At 35.5% G+C, this 13,824-nt stretch overlaps 1 protein-coding gene across 1 annotated transcript in view; it reads right to left on the bottom strand.

Annotated features, from left to right (window-relative positions):
* The window catches only part of LOC134476057 (uncharacterized), a 33,545-nt gene extending 21,608 nt beyond the window's left edge, over positions 1–11,937 (bottom strand). The window contains exon 1 of the mRNA XM_063248716.1: positions 11,854–11,937. The gene's annotated coding sequence lies outside the window, so the exon portion shown is untranslated. The remainder of the gene's footprint in view (positions 1–11,853) is intronic.
* Positions 11,938–13,824: the final 1,887 nt, after the last annotated feature.

Raw genomic sequence — 13,824 nt, 5'->3', positions numbered from 1 at the left:
ATCATTAACAGAAAGATAACAAAAGATGTTCTAACACTTGAAGATTAAACATCATATCCATGGCTCAAAAAGAGAGTCTTAAAAGAAAAAAATTAAATACTCAATGATGAATAAAAACAAAAATTTATCAAAAGTGTGAAAGATGCCTTATACAATGCCAAGGGAAATTTTAGTACTACATGCATGCACTAGAAAAAGGATAAAGCTTTAATTGAATAATCTGAGTCCCCACTTCCAGACTATAGATGATAAAGAGCAATTTAAACCCAAATCAAACTGAAAGAAGATAATAATAAAAACAAAAACAGAAGTTAATAGAATTCAAAGCAGAAAAAGCATAGGAAAACTCAATGAAATAAAAATCTAGCTCTGTGGATAAATCAGTAAAATTGACATATCTCTGACAAGACTGAGGAAGAGAAAAGAAAGCAGCACAAGGAACTAATACTTTGAAAGAAATAAATATCACTGTACACCCTGCAGGCCAAGAAAAGGATAGTAAGAGACTGCTATGAATAACTCCAAATGTGATAACTTAGATAAAATGCATCAAGTCTCCAACACACACACACACACACACACACTCCCTCTCTCTCTCTCTCTCTCTCTCTCTCTCTATATATATATATATATATATATATATACCACCCAATATGAAGTTGATAATTGCTAACTGTAAAGAAAATTGGATTTGTAATTTTAAAACTTTCAAAACAGAAAACTCTAGACCCAGATGGTCTCTACACAGCATTGTAGCAAATATTTAAAGAACTAACTCTAATTGTACACATTGTTGTCCAGAAAAATGAAAGGACCTTTTCTAGTTCCTTTTAGGAAGCTAATTTTATCTTAAAATTAAAATAGGTTATTTTTAGAAAAGATAAAATTGCAGAGAAGTGTTCATACAGACAAAAAAGCCCTTGATGAAATATTAGTAAATACATTCAGCAATATAGTAAAAGAAGTATAAACGTGGCTAAGTGGTATTTATTCCAGGCCTGCAAGGGCAGTTCAACATTCCAGAGTAAACAGGACTAACTTTAATAATGGACTGAGGAAAAAAATCACATAAAATCATATACATCAAAGCATTTATCACAAAGTAATAGTATCTAATATATATACATATATATATATATATATATATATATATATATATATATAAAGCAACAGAAGACCAGCAATATGAATAGAACAGGGTCATAAGACATGAAAGGTTACCAAAACAATATAAAGTTGGGATGTATGTATACAGGAAGATTCTTGGCATCATAACCCCACTGACGTATCACAATACTCCTACTCTAATCACTAAAGGAGAAAATGTTGATAGCACTAAATGTCAGCAAGTTTTCAGGGCAGTTGAATCATTCATATATTGTCGAATATGACATCAAATGCTACCACCATCCAGAAAGCAGTTTGATTTCTTAAGAAGTTAAACATGCAATCACCAAACTCCTGAACATTTATCCCAAAGAAATGATGAATTTTATGTACACAAAAGTAGAACACAACTATTTTTCACATCTGTATTTGTGATAGCACAAAGCTAGAAACAAAACAGATGTTCTTCAACAGGGGAACAGCTAAGCAATATATATATATATATATATATATATATATATATATATATGAATAATGCTGAGCAATAAAAACAAACTGTTGATACATGTACAACCTGGATGGATCGCCACAGTATTATGATGAGTGAACTAAGTCAGTCCTAGAAGATGATATCTCATATGGTTCTATTTATTATGGCAGTTTTATTTCCATTTGCAGTGCTGAGAATAAAACCCAGACCCTCATGCATGCAAGACAAATCCCTACCACTAAGCTCCATTCTCAGGGCTTGTATAACATTCTTAAAATGATGAAATTTTTTTGTCTTTTTGAGACAGAGTTTCACTATACTTGAGGTTACTTTGTAGCCCAGGCTTCTCTCGAACTTACAATGATCCTCCTGCCTCAGCCTCCCGAGTGCAAAATGACAAAAGTATAAAAATGGAGAGCAAATTAATTATTGCCAGAGTTAGGCAGAGGAAAGATAAGTGGTTGTAGCTACAAAACAACACCAGGAGGGATTCTTGAGGTGATAGGTCTTCTGTATTTTCTGGATCAGTAACATTATCCTGATTGTGATATTTCATTGTTATTCCAGATTTTATGTTTGGGATAATTTCAGTAGCTCTGAATATTATATTTTAAAATTGAATGTGAGTGTACAATTCTAAATAAAATGTTAAATTAAAAAAATAATGTAAGTGGAGAATCGGAAGTGTAGTCAAGCAGGCGAATACTTGCCTAGCCTGTGTGAGGTTCTGGATTTGACCTCCATCAACAATTATATATATATATATATATATATATATATAGAGAGAGAGAGAGAGAGAGAGAGAGAGAGAATTGACATGTAATTGAAATACTTTAGCTTTTGCTAGTTTGTTATAATTTTTGTTATTTTATTGATTATAATTTCAATAATGTACTTATTCTGTTTTTACTGTTTTTATTGCTTTCACTATCCTCAACATTATTGTATTGTCTCTGTATTTGGCTAAATTACATTCTTAAGTAGAATTTTCAGAAAGTCTAGTTTAATCACGCCATATTAGAAAATATTTTAATTTTTCCCTGACATCTATGTAGCTGATAGTTTGAGTATGGTATTTTAACGAAATATAGCTTTCTTTCCAAATTTAGAAAGTATTTATGCTAGCACATATTTTTCTTCTGTAACAAAACAGCTGACACACACAACTTACAGGAGGAAAGATTTATTTTGGCTCAAGGTTTCAGAGGCTTCAGTTCGTGGCCTGCTGGTTCCACTGATATGGGTCTGGGTGAGGTAAAATGTTATGGGGAGTGAGGTCACGGTAAAATAACATTCCCACCTCATGGCAGCCAGCAAGTAGAGAGAGAGGGAAAGATTTAGAGGGTAAGGGGCCAGGGATTGGGTGTAGTTCCCAAGGTCTCACTCTCATTATCTACACATTGTCCTCAATTAGGACCCCCTCCTCTATTACCTCCTAATAAGGCCATCAATTACAATCTAATAAGAGGGTTAATCCACTGGTAACATAAGAGCCCTCATAAGACAGTTAATTCCTCAAAGCCCATCAGCAGCCAAGCCTTCAACACCAGGAGCCTTTTAGGGGATATGCTAAATTTGGCCCTTTTGTTACCGATGAAAAATCTGGTATCATGCTCATCTTAACTTTTGGGAAATCACTGCATTGATATTTTTCCTCGAGAGTTCTAGGTGCTTTATTAAAGAGTTTATTTCAGGTATGAATCACTTGCCACTTACCAGGCTCTCAGTGAGACTTCTGGGTAGGTTTCCATGTGAATTTCAATGTAGCAATAAGAATATTATTGCTATGCTTTCTGCGGTTATTTCTCCCAGTCTTCAGTTCTGCACCCTTAATTTCTGTTTTTTCATTCTGGAACTTCGATTATGTGGCTGTTGTCATTTCTCCAGTGACCTTTAATGATTTTAATTCTCCTTTAGTCTTCTGCTTTCTCTTTACATTTGTGCTTTCAGTCTTGACATTTCAGTCTCTTCCCAGTTCAAGAGCGAGAGGGAGCAGAGTTTAACATAAGTCAGACCATGGCATCCTTCATTCCAAGCCTGCATCTTCCCATTTATCTTGCATTCACCTGGAGAATATGAGCTGTCTCTGGAGCCTCTATGACTTCAACTTGCAAGACTCTTGAGCTTTCTCTCTCTTCTGCTTGGCTGTGCAGCCTCTGTGCTGTCTTCACTCCCCTAGACACACTCTTGCCCTACAAATTTCACACAAATTTTCCTCCCCCCAAACACACACACACCTTCCCCTTGATACTCTCAGAGGGGGCTTGACCTTGATGGTCCCATTAATTCCTAACCCTGCTTTCTCCCACAGTATGCGAGGAACTGTGTTCATCTCCTTGCTTCCTTCGTGGCTCTGAACATTGGTCCTTATCTATTATGCTTGTGTTTATTGTTTTTTGAATCTCTAAATTCAGCTCTTTGAGAGAGGAATTTTGCATCTGCTTTGTTCTTCACTAATGTAACTAAAGCAGTTAGTTATGATACTAGGGTCAGGTTCATCATAGACATTAAATTAATATTCGTTGAATGACTATCTTCATATCCTAGAAAATTAAGTGATTCACTTTTCTTGAAGCTCTTTTCAATTAAACATTTCATTTGTCTACTTCAAACTTGAACTCTTTCTATAATTGTTGTTCTTTGTTTCTTGCTTTTTCTACTATTGCAAAATCATCTCATAGTACGCTGAAAATAGTGATTAGAATAATTCTAGTTTATTTTACTTTCATTTTCTTAAAAAAAAGATGAATCCTAATTTCTAATTCATTTAATCATTTTCATTTCAAGTTATATAGCAATAGGCAATAATCAAGACTTGGTTGTCAGTGCCAGATACTTAAATCAAATTAGCATAACGAAAAAAGATTTTGTTCTCTTCCTGTTGATATAATTGAAAATCCATGGGTACATCTGTCTTTACTTATGGCTGAATTCCATATCTTGTTCTCCAGCTTTTGAAGACACTCTCCTCATGGTGGAACTCTTTAGGAGTCGTAACTCCTAATAAGCTATGATTTCCTTTCTGTTTATAAATATGTGGTAGATGGAAGTTTGTTCCTGTACTTGTGGTATAATAGTTTCAAGAAGATTCTGATTGCCCTGGCTGCTGCTGTCAGGTATTTGGGATTCTCTGATTTTTTCTTTTCATGTCCCTGAGTAGAAAGTGCTACAAAATAAACAGCATTACCTAAACTGCCCATGTTAAGTTTCTCCCAAATATAGAGAATTTAGTGTTGTAAGAAAAGAGGTAAAATTTGTGTAGCATGCATGATCTCTTCGTGTGTTGAGGAAAACAATTCTTATTTTTAGTCAAACATAGCCAGCTATAATTTCACATTAAAAATATAAAAGATTCTATCCTTAGGGATATTCACCTGCATAAATCAATTAACGATTTCATTAACTGCTTTTTAAACCAGTAAAAGCAGTATCTTCAAATTTCTATCTGGGCAGTTATTTATAGCTTCAGGGAAAGGCTAAGATTTCATTGTTTCTGTGACTTAATTTTTAGTGTGTCACAAACAGCATTTGCTTGGTATGTGATTAAAAACATATAAGATATTCAATATACTATTAGTTTTTTAAGACCATGATAGGCAAAATTCTTCCTGGAAAATAATACCTTAGTTGCTAAATACGATAATGAGAAACAAACACTATAATTAATTCATTTTTAAAACATTATAAATAAATAAACATATAGTAATGACATGATAGCAATATTCTAATAATCACAACTTTGTTGTTAAATATTTTAAGTACTTCCAAATGTTTTAACTTATGTAATCACTTGGTACTTGATATTATAAAATATGTATCATTGTGTGTATTTATAAAACAAGAACACTCTGTTCATTGTAGGTAAATAGATTTATACATAATACTGCACAGCTTTTTTATTACATTGTATTAGACAGCTCTGCTTATATTTATACTTCGTCTGTTAGGATCATGAGCTACATGAGAAGATATATATTGTATCACTTATTTTTATACTTGTAGATCCTATCTAGTGCTTGGACCAAAAAACAAAACAAAACAAAACACCCAAAACAAAAACTCCTACTGGTGCCTCTGGTCACAAAGCTAAGTCATATGGCCCAGATAAAAACCAAGCATATGGATTGCCCATTAAAATGTAACACATCATAGGTGTTTTTAAATAAGCAAATACAATAATCTTGAGTGGAGCCCCTGAAATGCTATTCAACAAGGTATGAGTGGGGAGTACCCGCGGAAGTAGATGATATATGTAATAAAGTTGATTAAAGAAAGTTAATAAAGAAATGATTGCAAACATAGGAAGGACAACCAGAGACAATGCAGGACCAAGGTCCTGGGAATAATGGCAGGGAGCTAATTCCACTCCTAGATCTGCAGATAAGAAGTGAATTCTAAGCCACAGAGAGCTATAGGGACAGCATGACAGGAACTGGCCCTCTACAGATGCTGTCAGGAAAAACACCCTGACTTTACCTTTTTTCTCTTCTCGCATCTTATCGTGACTAAAGCCAGGCAGCAGACAGAGAATAATGCACCCCTGTTAGTGTCCCACAGGTCAGGCAGACATTAGGGTAGAAAGGGAGGGGGAAGATTCCGAGAGATCAAGAGGAGACATTGCATCTGCAATCTGCTCTAAGCTTTCAGTGATAAAAGTGCAAGCTCACTTGACTGCTTAGACTACACTTTACTGGTGACAACTCAGAAGGACTTGGTGTGCTTAGAACTTCTGCCCATCTTTGGAAGAATAACTGGCTCTTGTCAAGAAGTATAAACAGATGGATTCATGGCGTAATTCTTCACTGGCATTGTGCACAGTTACTATTTGTGGCTACAGTCCTGGGTTCAAGAGAGCTGCTGGCTACTGTTAGTATCCAAGATTTTCCAAAGAACAACTTGGGCATACTCTTCCCAGTAAGTGTGGAACAAGTCTACTCACACTGCGAGTTTCATTTTTCATTAATTGAAAGTGACAGTGCACTTTCCCCTCCTTTTTTAGAGAACAAAATACCAATTCAAAGATTATTCCAACTATGAACTCCAAATAGCACATACAACAGAAGCCAATGAATCTCTTGAGTCTATTTCTTCATGAATGGGTTCTTCTGTGTGTCCCAGTGAGTTCTAACTTTCAAATTCTCTACCCTGCTTTCCCTGCCTAAGCCAGCAGTTGTCTTTCCTTTAATAGTTGGCTTGGTTTTTTCCTCTTGAGCCATGAAAATCTCAGCTGAATTAGTGTGCAACACTAATTCAGAACACAGAATATTAAGGAAATGACCAACATAAATCTTTGTCAAGTAAGAAGACTCAGGTTTCTGATATTAGTGTCTAGAAACTAGGATGAACTAGTCCCATTTTTACATGATACTGGTGATCTCAGTAGTCTTTCAGAATTTGATATTTCCATCTAAGTCACTGTTGGGGTATAGCTCAGTGGTGGAATGTATCGTCAGCGTGCCCAAGGCTCTGGGTGCAATCTCTGGCACAAAAAAACAAAAACAAAAGCAAAAAAATTAAAAAAAAAACCAAAGAGGCATTTAACTCATATTCCTATGCCTTCAGGATTTTGAAATATCTGAAATATTACCTATCATGAAACATTATAATCATACAATATATATTTTCCAAACATAAACTTTCTATCAAACCAATAAAAAGGTACATATTTGCCTTTTGTTTCCTATAGAATAGTTCAGGCGGCTCATGTAGTAGCATGTTTAACTTTACTGGAGAAAAGATGTTTTCATTTCAACCTGTCACTTGATATGGAATAAAAATGGAGAAATACATATAGACGGGGTTATTTGTTTTGGTTTGTAGAAATGAGGATTGAGCCTAAGGGCACTCTATCACTGAATTACATCCTTAAAATTTTTTATTTTCATATTTAATTTGAGATAACATCTCCCAAGTTTTCCAGGCTGGCCTTAAAGTTATGATCTTCCTGCCTCAACTTTCAGAGTAGCTGAAATTGTAGACATGTACCACTACATCCAGTTTATAAACCAGTTTCAAGATTCAGCTTTCCTACATGACAGGAACAGTGGCAGCATTTACCTCTAGAATTGTCTCAGGAACTAAAGGAAAAGAAGAAGCACTCAGAGAAAAATAGAGAAAAGAAAACAATATCAGATGTCATAAATATGAAAGCTGCTCTTGAGGTCAGTGTAGTTGATGAGTCACACTCTTTGCTACATCAATTTATTTTCATGTTGCGTAAACGCTGTGTTGTTACTCTTGAGTAACAGTAGAGTCAGAATCTTAATCTGTGAAAATGGAATTTTTCAGTATTTCTACAATGAATAATGAAAGGTATAACTTGAATGATTTGGGTTGAGTGTAAGCAAACTCTGGCTTGGAAAGAGAAAAGAACATGAAAGAAGTGATTAAAAGCTGTAATAAATCTCTTGTAAGTATAGTCAGACTCTGATTTAATAAAATAGTCAGGGATATACTCATATCATTTCCACAAAAACACTGTGCTTTAAATTGATTTAACTCTCTGGTTTTAAATGGTTGTTATCATTTACTGCTCATGAATATGTGGACTGGCCGGTCAGGCTTCTTGGTATTGGACAGAGGCAGTCAGATATCCATAGTCAACTGTGGTTTGGGGACAGTTCTTTTGAGCTCTCTGGGGTGGGTGGCCACCAGATGGCCTCAGATGGGTTTAGTGGGCACAGGGGAGCTTTTTTGCATTGGTTTCTCCCAACTCTCCAGCAGGACAGCCATGGATTATACTTCACAGTGCCTGGAGACAGTAGAGGCTTAGGCTCAGCTATATTTCATATTTCACTTCAGTACTATTTTTCTAGTTCCATGACCAGCTCAGATTTGAAGAGTAAACAGAGACTCCAGTGCTGAATGGAAGACACTAAAAAATCAAAGGATGTGGATAGACAGAGGTAGAAAATTGGGACTTTTTTTGTGTTCAGCCTACCAGGGTGTTTTACTTGAATTTCCTTCTGAGCAATATTCAAAGGCTTACAAACATCTGGGAAACTTCAGAAAATTGGACATTGCTACACTAGCATGCCACTACAACAAGCAAGCCAAATTTGTACTTAAAGGGATCTATAAGACATGCCAACTATTTTTATGAATGTACAAGTTTGGCTGACTTACGTTTTTTAATAGTTGAAACATCCCATTTGTGCTGCTCAAGCAATCAAATTAGATGCAGTAACTAGTGGTGTGACCTCTTGCCCAGCCATCCTTTTAACAGGATGATTCTTTTTTTTTTTTTTTTTTGTCTTTTTCGTTTTTATCGGTACCGGGGACCGAACTCACGACTGCCTGCTTGCAAGGCAGGTGCTTATGCCGCTGAGCTAAATCCCCAGCCCCTAACAGGATGATTCTTAAGTTAGTTTATATATTGGGTTTAATTTACAGAACAAATGTCATTTTTTCTGAAAGCATCCATCTCACTTCTACCATATTTTTAGAAGGAGGAAAGTTATCTTTCCTTTCTTATATTTGAAAATGTAGGTTCTAATGAAAAGTGTAGTTATATGGCACAGTTACTTACATTTCTCAGTACCATAAAGTGCAGGTAGGGGAAAGTATTTACAACTCCTTTCTTCTTCTAGGTGATTTGTGTATCTAAACATAGAGAGTCAGGGTGAATTTAGATTAAAGACAATAACATTTTTGCTTGGTCTTTGTTAATAATAAAATGTTATGCTTGCTTAAGTATTGAATAGACCAAGAATAGAATTTAAAAATATCATTGGGAAAATAAAGCCATGACATGAAATATGAAATTATATATATAATTAAGAGTAACTATTCCTCCACTGATGCTTGTTAGATATTTTAGGGTGTAGCAGAGGCAGCTGCTCAGTAGAATTGTTGCCATGTTTGCTCCTATGACAAAGCTGGAGATCAGAAAATGCGTCGGTGCTCCATTCAGAGGAGTCCAGTTTCCTAACCAGTTAGGAGCTAGGAAAATCACTTAACATGTTGGGCTGCAACTTACAGTGTTTTTAAATAGTTCTATTAGGAATTTAAAATAATAGAAATGTGTTTGTAGTAGGTGTTACGTAAAAAGGTATTACTGTTATTCCAATATCTCTTTGCCTAAATTTCCAGTTAGAATTCTTAACTTCTCTCAAGTTTTTATCTCTCTGGCTTGTTGAATTCCTCTTGAGTTTCAAGGCATGCACTGATTTCACTCTATGTGTGAAGAGAAATGTTTTTATTTGCTTGTTTGTTTTTGTTTTAACGCAGGGTCTTTGCATTGAGTCCTTTTTTATTTTTTATTTTTATTTTTTTGAGGTACAATCTCACTAAGTCACTAAATGGCCAAGGATGAGCTTGAGTTTGCTATTCTCCTATCTCAGCCTCCCACAAGGCTAGGATTATAGGCACGCTCCACCATGCATGGCTAAAATTGAACTTTTGAGCAAGCCTTATGTTTAAGAGTTTGGTTTTGGCTTTAATTTGTCCAATAATAGTGTCCACTTTACCATTTTCTTCATTGAATTCATATGTTTACTTCAGTGGGGTATCCGTGACATTTTAAGGTAATAGTCATTGTTAAATCCTATTAAATGAAGATGAATCAGGGTTCAAATCCTGAGTCCTACCTTACTAATGACATGATACTGATCAGCGATTAGTTCACAATCCTGATTTCCTTACTTTTAAATCAGGGATAATAATATTACTTATCTCAGGATAGTTGTCACTATACAGATGATAATATGTATAAAATAAACTAGTAGTAGTCATTTTGTAAATAATGATAAAAGTCATAACTACCTTGATCTGTGGAAGTTCTTTGAGGGCTTTATAATCAGTGTAGGAGAAAAGACTGAAAATACTAATTCTGGGGTTGCCTACTAAACAGCCAAGCGTGATCACCCTGCAGAATGAGGCACACTTACTAAGCTCTGCCCATGTACAGGCACAAAGACTTTTTTTCTTGTTCCACATGTTAAATTGGCCACCAAAGATCATCAGGTGTTGTGGACAGTGTCTGACATGAAAAATAGACACAAAGCAAGCATGAAAAAGCAAAGACAGAGAACAAAGATCAGCCACTGTAAGACTTTAGAAAAGTAGATAGATATTATGAAAGATTGAAAAGGAGATCAGGATGCTTTACAAATAATTATTCAGAGTATAAAAAGCGGTCTTTAAAGTCAAGATCAAGAAGAAAGAAAAAAATGAGACAGAAAATTTGAAGGAAAAGTTAGAAAATTCCACAAAGGATAAAGGCACAAAAACAAAAATTAAAGGATCATTCTAGATGGCCTAATTTCCAGAACATAATTTGTTTCAGGAGATAAAATAAAGATATAATCAGTGTGGTAACTCTAGAACGTTTCTCAGAATAATAAGGCGTAGTTTTCTAAATTAAAAGAACCTAATGAGTGTACAAAAAATAGTGAGAAAGCAAAAGAATAAAAAGAAAATTATAAAAATCATATAGATGCAGAATACAGGAAATGATAGGCCAGTTCCACAAATTTCCAGGAGGAAAAAAGTCAGAACAAGACAAATAGTTTCCATGTGGAGGATCAAGAAAGACAGTCAGGTTTCTTAAATGCAATAATGTTAAAAGACAGTGAGAGAAGGAAAACCTTCCACATTCTAAGACATTCTGATTGCTGATCTAGTTTAGAAATCTTTCAGTCAATCAGTAAAGGCAGAATAAAGACATTTGCATACATGTCAATTCTCAAATAATGCAGAGGAACTCAGTGCTATCTTCTCAGGAAGCTACATAAAGATAAAAATCTCGGAAGCACAAGGATCAATCAAAATAAAGAAGACGTGAATTCAGAGATCCAACACTGGGACTGGGGTAAAGGGAACTAGCAGACTGGTAGTGAAGGGAAAACTCCCTAAGTGGTACAGAGTTCAATGAGGACAGCAGAATTCTCCAGCAAAATCCTTTTCAAGAACAGATCCAGAAAACAAGCATCATGCCTGCACAAGTTACAGGGAGCTTTCAACAACTGAGGCCATTTATTTCTGTTTTGCATTAACCAACCTCGCTGATCAAATGATAAAACAAGGTACACAGAACCAAACATTGTGCAGGAAATGAAAAGTAGTCATGGAAGCTGCATAGCACGGACTCAAACTCAATTACATAAATATATATAGAATCTTGTAATTATGTCATATAGCCTATAGAAAATGCAATGACAACAATTTATGCCTGAAATTTTGAGCTAACTAAAATTATTGTGGGATAGTGAGGGTGGGGGAAAGATGAGGAGAGGACAATGAAAAATCCATCACACCTGAGATCCCAGTACTCTGGGAGGCTGAGCCGGCAGGATATCAAATTCCAGCTCAATCTGGCAACTTCATGACTTAGAAAAACCCTGTAACAAAAAACAACAAAAAAAAAATAATTAAAGGGTTGAGATGTAGCTTAGAGAGAAAGACCTGGGGTCCTTGTCCTCTAACGTGTGCACATGCACATCCATGCACACACACACACACACACACACACACACACACTTTCTTATTTTCAGGGCTGCAAAGTCAATACCCAATGAACAGAGTAAATCAGTGAGTACAAATATAAATATGATATTTCATGCTATGGAACTAAATGCCAGAAAACTCAGTTAAGTAATTGAAATAAAGAGAGGGAAATTAGGTGAGAGTAGGACAGGAAACTGATTCTATTCTAAGAAGCTTTGCAGATTTATTTGATCTTTAAAGTAAGTGGTTCTATAATTTGATGAAAATAAAATCCAAATGGTAAAAATAATATATCTAAGGCATTACTTATTGGTTGAGTGCTTTGAAAAATGAAGAAAAATGATTCTCAAAATAAATAGATCTGTGGGAGCGTCTAAACAACAACATATAGACACACATGTATGTTTACACACATCCTGGCATCACCTCCATCTTCAAGCAAGTATATGCTAGATGGAAAGCATATTTTTTCTGTGAGTACTGCAGTTCTTTGGCTAACCTTTATCTATAGATTTTATCACACATTCTTGAGAACTCTTACATGTTAAGTAACTTCGTAGCAAAGGCTAGTCAACAACAAAACAGTGACCAATTTTCTCCTTCTGTCTCCTTACCCAGAATGAAAAACAGAATAAAAATAAATGACACACTTTATCACTAAAAAGCAGTATGCTTCCAAAAAGAGAACAAAATAATAATTGGTCTCATTAAAATTTATAAAAGCATTTGCCTAAATAAGGAATCAAAAACTAACACACACAAAGGAGACAAATAATTACATAAATAATCATATTTAAAAGTTCAGATATCTAGCACTAGAAATTTATAATCACAAGGAGCTCTTTGCAATATAGCAACAGTCAGTGTGTAATGAGGATAAAAACAATTCTCTAAACATTCAGGGATGAAGAGGAGGGAAGGTATTAGGCTGGATTAGCTTTCTGAGTACAAAAATTAAGCAATATGTTAGTTTCTTCCTGTGGTTTAATTTTGATTACCCACCACAACACAGGAAATATATTCTAATACGGGAAACAAGGCGATGGAATGTGGCATAATCATGGATTTTTGCCAATCTTCAGTAGTCCATCAAAGCTCAGCGTGTTACTCTATTACACAGTGTTACTCGCAGCTATTCTGTCAAACACAAACATCTCAAGAAATGAGGCTTAAGAAACTTGTCTACAGTATACTATGATTATTTTATGTTTGATAAAAAATGAATGCTCTTCATTGGCAAGATATACCTTGTAAGGAACTAGGTTCTAATGAACTGGAAGCAGGACTCCACAATACTGGGGAATCATTTACCTGACCATGGCACCAATGAGGCACAGGTGCTTTTCTCCTCTACTTTGTACAGCAATCTCCAGGGGCCCTGGCTAAAGTACACCTTCTAGAAGGGTAGCTTGGGCTGGGCCAAAATTCTTCCAAGCATCACCAATGCTGCTACTCTGTGCTAAGTGCTACCAAAAGCCTCCTGTTGACTGTAGTCTTAGCTTTTATATACAATATAGGTATGTTTCTTTGTCACTTTTCTTATTGCTGGGACACAACTCCCAACACCCACAACTTAAAGGAGTAGAGAGGTTCATCTTGGCTCACAGTGGCAGTGCCTGGTCAGCTGCTTCCAAGGCAGAAACAACATGGTTAAGAGCTCTTGTAGGGGAATGCTGCTCACATAATGGCAGCCAGGAAGCAGACAGTGAAGGGAGTTGCTCAGGATGGAGATGATGTACTTCAGGGCTATGTTCTCAGTGACCACCTTTAAACAAGTCCAA

Source organism: Cavia porcellus, unplaced genomic scaffold (genome assembly GCF_034190915.1).
Source record: "Cavia porcellus strain 051 isolate PalLab524CR breed Dunkin Hartley unplaced genomic scaffold, mCavPor4.1 scaffold_5, whole genome shotgun sequence".
Classification (NCBI taxonomy): Eukaryota; Metazoa; Chordata; class Mammalia; order Rodentia; family Caviidae; genus Cavia; species Cavia porcellus.
The sequence above is the reverse complement of the archived record's forward strand: the minus strand, read 5'-3'. Positions and strand labels throughout refer to the sequence as shown.